The sequence below is a fragment of the Heptranchias perlo genome, chromosome 27 (genome assembly GCF_035084215.1).
Source record: "Heptranchias perlo isolate sHepPer1 chromosome 27, sHepPer1.hap1, whole genome shotgun sequence".
NCBI lineage: Eukaryota > Metazoa > Chordata > Chondrichthyes > Hexanchiformes > Hexanchidae > Heptranchias > Heptranchias perlo.
In genome coordinates this window covers 19176472-19189100 of record NC_090351.1, presented here as the reverse complement: position 1 = coordinate 19189100, position 12629 = coordinate 19176472, and the positions used below count along the sequence as shown (strand labels likewise).

At 44.2% G+C, this 12629-nt stretch overlaps 1 protein-coding gene across 4 annotated transcripts in view; it reads left to right on the top strand.

Annotated features, from left to right (window-relative positions):
• Nucleotides 1-12629, top strand: part of LOC137344446 (metabotropic glutamate receptor 4-like) — a 922939-nt gene that overhangs the window by 884679 nt on the left and 25631 nt on the right. The window lies entirely within an intron of this gene.

Sequence of the window (12629 nt, the reverse complement as noted above, 5' to 3'; positions counted from 1 at the left end):
AATTCGGTAGCCTGTTCTGGCAACCAATATACACCTCACACAAAGTGTTTGGTCCTTTCTAGCTGTAAACAAGGGGAGATTTTTTAAAAAAAACAGAGACAGAGATACAGGCAATTGGTCAGCTCCAGAATAGCCTGCCAAGTCAGTCAGATTTTACACAGAAATCTACGAGGGTAAGCTTTGGCCAGGGTCAGAAGAAAAATGGAGCAGGGTAGTTTGAAGTGATTTTGTTTCTGTTAAGGTAGATGACCAACTAATGTGGGGAAGCATAGCATGTTCATTATTTTGCATTATTATGCAAAGATAAGTTGTACTGTTTGAACTAAGTAAATCTGATGCTAACTGTTACTTTATATGTTCACTCGCTGTAAAATAAAGCAGCTTAACAATTCATATCTTACCAAGTGTTTTCTCAGTCCGTCTTGGGAGAGACTGAAGAAGCACAGATGTAAAATCCAGTTCAGATTAAAAAAGGATATTATTATTGCAACCTGAGTTAAACCATCATACAGCTACATATTGGGCAGTGTGGGCATAGCACTAAATGTAAGATGCAGGGACTCCTTACAGAAGTGACTAGCAGTGCTGTGCCCAAGAGAATATCTAAGGCAAGACTCTAAACTCACAATAGTCTCCTTAAAAATAACAGATAGAAGAATTTCAAATCAAATCAAAAGTAATCAATAGATTTGAGAATCAGGTGGTTTCTTTAATGGCCGTTTTACGCTTGGGCAGCAGGTTGAAAATCTACCTCAAGAACTGTCGACTGAGTATTCCCATGTTGGATTTAGCCCAACATTTAACTAGAGGTTAGGAATACGCAAGTGTGCGTTCATCTGGTTAAAAGAAACTCCTTAATTGAAATGCATAATTGAACATTACTGGCATCATTTAAAAGAAACCTTCACAATGCAAAGCAATTTTAAAAACTGTCCTTCATTGTAGTAGACATTACTGGTTTCCCACTGCTTAATTAGCAAGACTAGGCGTTATATGTGTCAACTTTAGCAGCTACATTTAAAGCATTAAACAAAATAATTACCTAGGTAATTACTGATAATATATCGTTATAACACAGCCCATTAGTTGAGGCAAGGAGAATCACCCACCAGTCACACTTCTCCAACTGTCCCAGTTTTGTGAAGGAATTTCATCCTGACCCACTTGTCTCAACCTCTGAGCAGCACTGTCGAATTTTAAAAAATCTTCCAAACTTAAAACTATTCCAAAGACTGCTTATTTTAATTAGAGGAACTGGGGAATAAAACAGGTCCCCATTTTTCACTACCCCACATTACTCAACCGGTGAGTTTAACACTTGTTTTATTTAGATGCTCCGGCCATGCCACTGCTGCTGGGCACTCCCTCAGCATGTCCGCTAATCTGAATGGAAATAGATCTCTGGGAAGAAATAAGGTCTGTGAACCCCCTGCTTCAATTTCTCAATATGTTCATCCAGCATGTTGAAGCTGGACATACATATAAATTTGAGGCCAAGCCCTCTACAGCACAAGTGCAAATAGTTTATAAGAGATACTTCCACTGTGCTTAGGATGTGTGGCCACAGAGGCTCCACTGCAGAGGCCCATGTATTTGCTGCATGCTCCATGACAGACTGCATTGCAAACAGCATTCATCCACATTTGCACAGATCCAGCTAGTGGATACATCCATACACCATGTCTGACTATGCAGGATATTTTACACAGATTCAAGTGACTGCAGTGGATGATTTTGCTCAGACAGCAATCTTCTACAAGCAGAACCTGTGAGGTCAGAATCCCTAGGTACTACAGCTGAGGCACAAACTATGCTGGCCCTCGGCGGAACAGCTGCCTGTTCTTTATTTGCTAACACCACTGGCTTCCCCTCACCCGTGCGCTGTAACTCACCCAGTGTTACATCCTCAAGCTCACTGTTTTACATCCTTTGGGATGTATGTAGCTGTACTGGTGCTTTGCAGAAGTGGTGGGAGTGACGCAGGATCCTTGAGGTACTGACTTGCTTAAGGACATTAGCTGTGGTGTCGATCTGATCCTCCAGGCGAACAAAAACAGAACAGGAACATATGTCAAAGTGCTTCAAGCGATCCTTGTATTGTAATGCACAATGTCTGATAGTTTTCAGGTCCAGCCTATACCTGTGTGTCAATAATTGAATAAGGAAACTTGATGGTATAGGGAAACCACCAGTTTTATACTTCCCATATTCCTCAATGGTATTCTGGCCTACAATGTCCAAGGTGGCCACCAAAAATGGAGCAAACCTCCCACAATTCTGCTGCTTTTTAATATGAGCACTCTTGTCCCACAAGCAGATAAGTAATCTTAAGCTGGATTGTGCAAATCTAGTTAGCACACACAGTGACATACAACTGTCCATCATGCATCGGTGTTGGCTTACAAGGATTTCCTATTGACACAGACTACTCTGCTAAGGGAAATCAGTCCTCCCTATCCACTCTTTCTAGTCCCGTCATAATTTTATATACCTCAATTAAATCTCCCCTCAGCCTCCCTTATTCCAAAGGAAACAACCTCAGCCTATCCAATCTTTTCTCATAGCTAAAATTCTCCAACCCTGGCAACACCCTCGTAAATCTCCTTTGTACTCTTTCTGGTGCAATCACATCTTTCATGTAATGTGGTGCCCAGAACTGTACACAGTACTCAAGCTGTGGCCTAATCAATGTTTTATACAGTTCTAGCATAACCTCCCTTCTCGTATATTTTATGCCTCGGCTAATAAAGGAAAGTATCCCATATGCCTTTTTAACCACCTTATCCATCTGTCCTGCTACCTTCAGGGATCTGTGGATGTGCACTCCAAGGTCCCTTTGTTCCTCTACACCTCTTAGTATCCTTCCATTTATTGTGTACTCCCTTGCCTTGGTTGCTCTCCCCAAAGGCATTACCTCACACTTCTCTTGATTGAATTCCATTTGCTACTTTTCTGCCCCACCTGACCAGTTGATTGATATCTTCCTGCAGTCTACAGCTTCACTACTCTTCACTATCAACCACACGGCCAATTTTTGTATCATCTGCAAACTTCTTGATCAAGCCCCCCACATTCAAGTCCAAATCATTAACATATACCACAAAAAGCAAGGGACCTAGTACTGAGCCTTGTGGAACCCCACTGGAAACAGCCTTCCAGTCGCAAAAGCACCCGTCAACCATTACCCTTTGTTTCCTGCCACTGAGCCAATTTTGGATCCAACTGGCCACTTTCCCTTGGATCCCATGGTTTTTTTTTGACCAGTCTGTCACGTGGGACCTTGTCAAAAGCCTTGCTAAAATCCATGTACACTATATCAAACAGGTTACCCTCATCGACCCTGCTTGTTACCTCCTCAAAAATTCAGTCAAGTTAGTCAGACACGACCTTCCCTTAACAAATCCATGCTGACTGTCCTTGATTAACCCGTGGCTTTCTAATGACGATTTATGCTGTCCTTCAGAATCGATTCCAATAATTTGCCCACCACGAGGTTAGACTGACTGGCCTATAATTACTCGGTCTATCTCTGTCTCCCTTTTTAAACAACGGTACAACATTAGCAGTGCTCCAATCGTCGGGCGCTTGCCTGCAACCAGGGAGGATCAGAAAATGATGGTCAGAGCCATGGCTATTTCCTCCCTTGCTTCTCTTAACCCCCTGGGATACATTTTATCCAGGCCTGGGGATGTATCTACTTTCAAAGATGCTAAACCCCTTAATACTTTCTCTCTCACTATGTTTATCCCATCCAATATTTCACACTCCTCCCTAACTACAATCATCCCCCTCTTTTGTGAAGACAGACGCAAAGCATTCATTAAGAACTATACCCAAATCTTCCGCCTCCACACATAGGTTACCTTTTTGGTCTCTAATAGGCCCTACTCTTTCTTCAGTTATCCTCTTGCTCTTTATGTATTTATAAAACATTTTTGGGTTTTCCTTAATTTTATTTGCCAGTATTTTTTCATGCCCTCTCTTTGCTTTCCTAATTTCCTTTTCAATTTCACCCCTGCACTTTCTATACTCCTCTAGGCTTTCTGCAGTATTGAGCTCTTGGTGTCTGACATAAACTTTCCTTTTTTGCCTTATCTTACCCTGTATGCCCATTGTCATCCAGGGGGCTCTAGATTTGGCAGTCCCACACTTTTTCTTTGTGGGAACATGTTTACCCTGAACCCCTTAAATCTCCCCCTTGAATGCCTCCCACTGCTTTGACATTGATTTACCTTCAAGTAGCTGTTTCCAGTCCACTTTTGCTAAATCACATCTTAGCTTAGTAAAATTGGCCTTTCCCCATTTCCGAACTTTAACTCCTGTTCTATCTTTGTCCTTTTCCATAACTATGCTAAATCTGACTGAATTATGATCACTACCACCAAAATGCTCTTCCACTGATACTCCTTCCACCTGCCCCGCTTCATTTCCTAAAACTAAATCCAGAACTGCCTCCTCTCTTGTTGGGCTTGCTACGTACTGGCTAAAAAAGTTCTCCTGAATGCAATTTATGAATTCTGCGCCCTCTATACCTTTTGCACTGATTGTATCCCATTAAAATTAGGGTAGTTGAAATCCCCCACTATTACTGCACTATTGTTTTTGCACTTCTCAGAAATTTGCCGACATATTTGCTCTTCTATCTCCCTCTGGCTGTTTGGGGGTCTATAGTACACTCCCAGCAGTGTAACTGCCCCTTTTTTGTTCTTTAGCTCAACCCATATGGCCTCATTTGATGATCCTTTTAACATATCATCCCTCCTCACCGCCGTAATTGTTTCTTTAACCAATATTGCCACCCCCTCTCCTTTTTTATCCTCTCTATCTCATCTGAAAACCCGTAACCAGGAATGTTGAGTTGCCATTCCTGCCCCTGTTTATGCCATGTTTCAGTAATAGCTAAGATATTCAGTAATAGCTAAGACTTCCATGTGTCTATCTGTGCCCTCAGCTCATCTGTCTTATTCACTAGACTCCTTGCATTGAGGTATATACCATTAAGCACTATCAAACTCCTTTGTTGTCTAGTTTCTAACCTTTGTTTCCTCTGCCTTCCAAACTCACTTACTAATTTTATGCCTTCCATTTCCAGCTTTGCTTCTCTCCCTTTTGAATCTACGCTCAGGTTCCTATTCCCCTGCCAAGCCAGTTTAAACCCTCCCCAAAAGCACTCGCAAACCTCCCCGCGAGGATATTGGTCCCGGCCCTGTTGAGGTGCAACCCGTCTGGCTTGTACTGGTCCCACCTCCCCCTGAAATGGTTGCAATGCCCCAGGAATCTAAAACTCTCTCTCCTGCACCATCTCTCCATTCACGCATTCATCTGCTCTATCCTCCTATTTGCATGCTCTCTCGCGCGTGGCACCGGGAGTATTCCGGAGATTACTACCTTTGAGGTCCAGCTTCTTGATCTCTTTCCTAACTCCTTAAAATCTGCCTGCAGGTCCTCATCACTCTTTCTACCTATGTCTTTGGTACTGATATGGACCACAACCTCTGGCTGTTCACCCCCCCCCCCCCCCCCCCCACCCCCGTACAGCTGAGCCACCCATGGTGTATGGTCTTGGCTCTGGCTGCACTCCCCAGAAGAACCTTCTCCCTCACCAATACCAGTTAGAGAGCGAGAAGCCCTCAGGGGACTCCTGCACTACCTGCCTGGTCCTCCTTGTCTGTCTGGCAGTCACCCAGTCTCTCTTTGCCTGCACTCTCTTAAGCTGTGGGGTGGCCACTTCCTGAAACGTGCTATCCATGTAGATCTCAGTCTCGTGGATGCACTGCTGTGACGCCAGCCGCTGCTCAATCTCTGAAACCCGGAGCTCGAGCTCCTCCAGCTGATGACACTTCCTGCACCTGTGGCCGTCCAGGAAGTGCCTGGAATTCCCATATGGCACAAGATGTGCATTTCAGGGATATGAGGTACCTTGCCATGACTCGATTTATTAGACTATTAAATAAACTTAACAGAAATAAACTTAAAGACTTTAAAAAAAACACTCAACAGCTACTCACCAATCAGCTCCTTCCCTTTTGCTGACCTCACTTTGTTTTTTTTTCTCTCTCCCTGACACTTGCGCTCCCGCTCCCTCTCCTCCGCTCTGCTGCCTCTGCTGCTCTCGGTCCTCCGACTCCCACCTTTTTATGGGCCGCTCCCTCTCCTCCGCTCTGCTGCCTCTGCTGCTCTCGGTCCTCCGACTCCCACCTTTTTATGGGCCGCTCCCTCTCCTCCGCTCTGCTGCCTCTGCTGCTCTCGGTCCTCCGACTCCCACCTTTTTATGGGCCGCTCCCTCTCCTCCGCTCTGCTGCCTCTGCTGCTCTCGGTCCTCCGACTCCCACCTTTTTATGGGCCGCTCCCTCTCCTCCGCTCTGCTGCCTCTGCTGCTCTCGGTCCTCCGACTCCCACCTTTTTATGGGCCGCTCCCTCTCCTCCGCTCTGCTGCCTCTGCTGCTCTCGGTCCCCCGACTCCCGCCTTTTTATGGGCCGCTCCCTCTCCTCTGCTCTGCTGCCTCTGCTGCTCTCGGTCCTCCGACTCCCACCTTTTTATGGGCCGCTCCCTCTCCTCCGCTCTGCTGCCTCTGCTGCTCTCGGTCCTCCGACTCCCACCTTTTTATGGGCTTCTGCCTCTCCTCCACTCTGCCACCTCAGCTGCTCATGATTTATTCCTGCTTTAAAAACAGCTATAAGTGGGGGTTAAAGAGCATGCGAAAATTCTCCTAAAATCCTTCTGTACGGCTCTGTAATTGCGGGCTGTAGTAGAATTCTTTAGTGCACCAACAGCAATTTCCAGTCTTTAAACAAGGTGAGCCTGGAGCACCAGCATTAGAGGTTTTTTTTGTTTTCTCTTCAATGTTTTGTTGTGGTACTTTTCAAAATGAGGAGTTGCATTTACTATGAATGGGCGAGGGACCTCTGGCTGATATTAAGTACAGTAGTACATTAGGGATTAACCTGTCTGACAGTGCGTCAGTTAGGGAGTGCATATCACTGAAGATGATTGCAGGTTTCTGCACCATAGTTAACTGATGCTCAAATCAATACCTCTACGTACAGCAAGTAAATTACCAACATCTTGAGGGAATGATGAGGCAGGGCTGGCCTTAAATCAATATGTAATATGAACCCACAGTCTGCTGGGTGGTTATCAGAAACTCAGTTTTACCATAGTAGGATTCAACCTGAAAACCATGGTCACACTTATTTGTGCTAAAATAGTTGCATGTATATGGAACGTGGATAGAAATTTAAGAAAGATAGAATTCACTGATGCCAGTGCGTCCGTCTGTAAGGCATTTCTATATTTACAGGATTCATGACACATATATGGTTATCAAAGGCTGCTATTTTTTCAGGATTTTCTACTCACTTACTTGGACAAAGTTTAAGAAAATGTAACAGCAACAACTAACAAATTCAATTTTCAAAACATACCAAAGGACATAGACAGCATAGCTCATAAGAAAATTGTAATGAGGGATCTCACAATTGGTGGGATGTAATATCAGACAATTTCTGATTGATGGGTAGCAAAGGGACATAGAACAAGAGAAAACATTCAAGTTCTGTAATCACAGGGTGTAGTTGAAGGAGAGAAACAGAGGGATTTGGAAAATAGCGAAATAAAGCAATGAAAGAGAGGGAAATCAGGACAGATGAGAGCAGAAATGGAAGTGGACAACTAGAGAAGAAATGGGAGTGAAGAGAGAGCATGTAAAGAAAAATTAAAGCAATCAATAGCAAAGAAAAACTGATTACATAGAAGCATAATGTCAAAATCTTGGATCAATTATTTCCCCTATGTACATAAGAGAGAACACAACAGCGGGCCCATTACATTGTTTTCATGAATTTACCTCGGGGAATCAGATACATATGTAAAAGAAAATTAAAAACAAGATGTGGCAATACACTGTACAGGGAACGTCTGCACATAAAACAGCAGTACTGTCATGTAAATGATGCCAAACTCTTTCAGTCTGTGCTATTCCTTTCTCCATTCTATTGTTTATCTAATTTTGAGGATTCTAAGTGAGTTATTACTCCTAAAGATTTGACATTTTACTGTAGCAAAAAAATGTTTTATGGAGTTTTTTGGTGATCTTTCATTTGCTTTGTGAATGCAGCTTGTATTGGTGTATGTTAGTTCTCAGATGGGTTGTATGCTCTGTTAGCACACTGCAGCAGAATATGTTGCTTCAGAAAACCCAACATGGGTGGAAGATTTCAATGTAGCTTGCTGCATTCTGCACAATATTGCAAAGTAGAAAGGCTTGCTACTTCTAGAAGCTGAAGACGATGATGAAGAGGGGGTGGAAGATCACATCCCACAGCATGAGGAGGGTGCACAGGAAGGAGAGGATATGGGACAGGACATCCAGCAGCCAGAGAAAGGAAGACACAACAGATAGCTAAGTGCTTTCAATAAATAATGGTTGCCTCACTAATTAAAATCATTTCACATCTGTCTGTTCTCTCCCCATAACCTTACGGAGTCTCTCACTGTCAAAGACTTCTGGCAAGTTCCTCCAACAACAACAGCTTGCATTTATATAGCACCTTTAACATAGTAAAATGTTCCAAGGCACTTCACATGGGCGTTATCAGACAAAGTTTAACACTGAGCCACATAAATGGATATTAGGTGACCAAAAGCTTGGTCAAAGAGGAAGGTTTTCAGCAGCGACTTAAAAGAAGAGAGAGAGGCGGAGAGGCTTAGGGAGGGAATTCCAGAGCTTAGGGCCTAGGCAGCTGAAGGCAAGGCCGGCAAAGAAAGAGGGGATAGGCAAGAGGCCAGAATTGGAGGAGCACAGAGATCTCGGAAAGTTGTGAAACAGAAGCCTACGTTTCCCCTACCATCAACCAAACCCCCAAAAAGAGAAAACATATACAGAAATGAACTCAGAACTCTGTGTGTCCAAGCCGTGTTTACTTTATAGAACAACATAGTCTCCAAAAAGTATCAATTCACCCAAAATCTATAATTACTTCTTAACACTGTCTACCCTTTGAGGCAGCTTCATCAACTTGTATTATTGTATACCAGTTTTCAGATGGGCTGTAAGCTCTGTGGGAAAGTGCTGTGTAGCAGAATATATTACTTCAAGAACAGAAAATCTAACATGGGGAGGATTTCCTCTACGCACCGGCTGTAGAAAATTGTAAGCCCATTCGTTATGAATGCACTTGTGATTTAACTACGGTTAACACCGAGAGAAAATCTCTTGTGTCTCCAGTTTTACCCTCAGCACAATAGTGCAAACAAATTTGCAATTCTACCACACAATCATTTTTGTTGTAAATTGTGTTTATGATCTGATTTGAGCTGTTCAAACTTTTCTGCTTAACGCTTAAACAATATTACTCAGTAGTATCAGGGCTAAAAAATATATTAATCAGAAGTTTGTTTTAATTGTGCTACACAAGGTACTTCCTTTTTATTTTCTTTATTATGCTACTGAGAAATCCTGTCTGCTTATAATATGGCCACAGTGCATAAAAGCATATAGGTGACCACTCAGCTGTTTCCTATGGGATATTTTTATCAGGGAAGAAGCAGGTGCTACAAGGAGAGGAAACTAGATACCAATGAATAAATCTTTGGTGAAAGGCCACATGATGGTACCTTGTTTAAAATTATCAAAAGTTCTGGCGATGTCGAAGGCGGTTAATGAAGATTCATCAAAGAGTCTCAGAATTCTTTCCTTTGATGTTACTGCCCTTAGTCCTCTGCCACATCTCCTCCATTGTTAAAGCTGCCTTCAAATAGCTTAATGTACGGTGTCGTACAACACCAGGTTATAGTCCAACAGCTTTATTTGAAATCACAAGCTTTCGGAGCTTTCCTCCTTCGTCAGGACTCACCTGACGAAGGAGGAAAGCTCCGAAAGCTTGCGATTTCAAATAAAGCTGTTGGACTATAACCTGGTGTTGTACGACTCCATACATTTGTCCACCCCAGTCCATCACCGGCATCTCCACATCATGGCTTCAAATAGCTTGGTCTCTCTTTTATACCGAATAGTCTTTCCTGTCAACAACTCTTAATTCTCAATAAATTCTAAGGTAATCCAAGACATGAATACCATTCCTACAATCCCACCAGACTATTTGAAAATAAGACACTTCCATTAAGCATGCACGCTTGATGTTTGCTATTCTAATGTGTACTACATGTATGCATATTAAGATTCATCTACCATTCCATAGCTCAGCCATATATTTGGCATGGAATCCTTTGAATGCTAACAATCTCCCATATACTCAACACCTGATCTTATAGCTTAATGCCATCAGCAAACTTTATAACATTATAAGAAATATTGCACTCTCCTCCACATCATTCATGAATACTGTGAACTCCACCAGTCATTGCCCCCAAGCTGGGATATTTTCTAATAATCATTATCTTGTTTCCAGTATAAATCTAAACTTATCACCTTATTTAGAAGCCTCACTTGATTAGTTGGTGTCTGGAAATCTACATAAATAATCCCAGGTGGGCACCCTTCCTCGATTAGCTTGGTTACTGCCTCAAAGAATGTCAATAGATTTTTGATGCATGACTTACATTGCTTCTAAATCTACAATGAATTCTCCTCACAGCCTCTTAGCTATCCAGATGGATATTTAGACAATCTTCTCAGGGGTAATTTTGTAAATTCATGCTGCCAGCAAAACCTCACTCATTGACAGCGTGTATGAGAAACTTAAGTGCACACGATTCATAATGTTTCAACCAATAATAGGAAAATCATATGCATCGCACACACAAATTTTCAATAGGCGCGATCAGTGGCAAAGCTCTCCACTGGTAGTGCGAAGTCAGAAAATTACTACTCTTCAGAGCTCTTATATATTTTCCCCATTAAGGATGTTAGGCTAGCTGATCTTTGATCAAGGTCATGCCTCACTCCTTGTTTTTATAAAGGCAGCATTTGCTAATTTACCTTCCAGTACAGCTCTTGTGTTTATAGAGCTCATAAAATACTAACGTCTCACTTACAGATTTCCTCACACAGTTCATTGAGGATTCTAGTTGTATCCCATCTGGCCCAGGTATTTACTTTTCTCAGATCCTTCATGAGAGATGCTTTACTGACCTCTACATATATTACAGATGTACCTCCAGTCAACTCCTGACACTCAATGGCAACTTTTTCTTCTCTGGTGTGACTACATTTATCATTAAAGTACTTGGGGGAATTTTAACTTTGTGCGATAGTGTAAAACGGGTGATAGTGAATCGGCAGCCCATTTTACATCTCTCCCAATTTTTATTTCCGTTGAAGTCAATGGAAGCAAAAATCGAGAGAGATTTTAAGCCGATTCACTATCGTCCATTTTACACTATCGCACAAAGTCAAACCCCATCCTCATCTTACCTCCACCTACTCACCTCGCCAGTACTCATCCTGCCACTAACACGCGACCCAATCCTCATACAATCTCATGGCTCTATCCCATACTCACCCTCTCATGCATCTCCCTCACGGCCAGCCTCACTCAACCTGCCACCACCTGTGCTGCAGCCACAGGGCATGCATCACATATGTGCAGTAGGCAGCGTAAGGCAAATGTTTCGTGAGCATGAAGGGGGTGCACAAGGGTGTCGGAGGGTTTGCCATGGGTGTTACCTATATTGAATTTCAGAGCAACAAACAGCACACATTATATTGGCACCACCACTGCCATGTCTCCGCGAATCCTGTCTGTTGTGTCCAATAATGCCCGCTCCTGGGTATCACTATGAGGACCCACCACTGATGCCACCCATCGTGTTACTGCAGAGTAGGTGCAGGTGTATTTGCAGCGCTCTTCTGCGCAGACGACTGAGAGACATCCGAGGTGTAGCCGGCTGCACCCTGGAAGGATGCGGAGGAGAAGTTGTGGAGGGCAGTGGTGACTTTGACAGCGACAGGTAAGCAGTTGGTGCTGGGGCCAGCCAGGAGCCGCTCGGCATGAAAGAGCCTGCAGATCTCCACGACTACATGTCGAGCGAATCTGCGCCTCCGTGTGCACTGCTGCTCGGAGAGGTCCGGGGAGCTGCGCCTCGGTCTGTGGACCCTGTGGCGAGGGTAGTGCCCTCTGCGATGTGTCTCTCTCTGCGGTAGCCCTCCCTCCTGCTGTGCAGGTGGGCGTGCAACAACCCCGTGTTGGGGGGCTCCACGTCTCTGCGGCGGACGGCGTGGACTGCGAGGCTGCTGGGGCTGGTCATGCTGTTCGTCCTCCGAGGGTGTCCACGCACCACCCATCTGGCAGGTGTTGGTCTGAGGGGTTGTGCAGGGTAGGTGGGTGGTTCCTCGGACTGGGGCTGCAGTTTCGTGTCGGTCTGTCCTCTGGCTTGGCGGGGGGTGGTGGGGGCCAGGGGTTGCCCTATTTGACGCGGTGGCCTCCTGCGTGGGTGAGGGCTCTCCCCCGTGGGGTGCACCTTGGCACCTGCCACAGGCTGCTGGCTGCAACACGCCTGGTTGGAGAGAGACTGTTTCCCCCAGTGTGGGAAACACGCTGCGATGCAGGTGAAATCCCACACTCCCTCTTTTGACAGCTGATTCAGCTCATTAACTGACCTCAACAAGCAAGGTAAGTACTCTCAAGTGGAACCCTGCTGGCTTTAATTGCCTGCGGGATTCCCACCA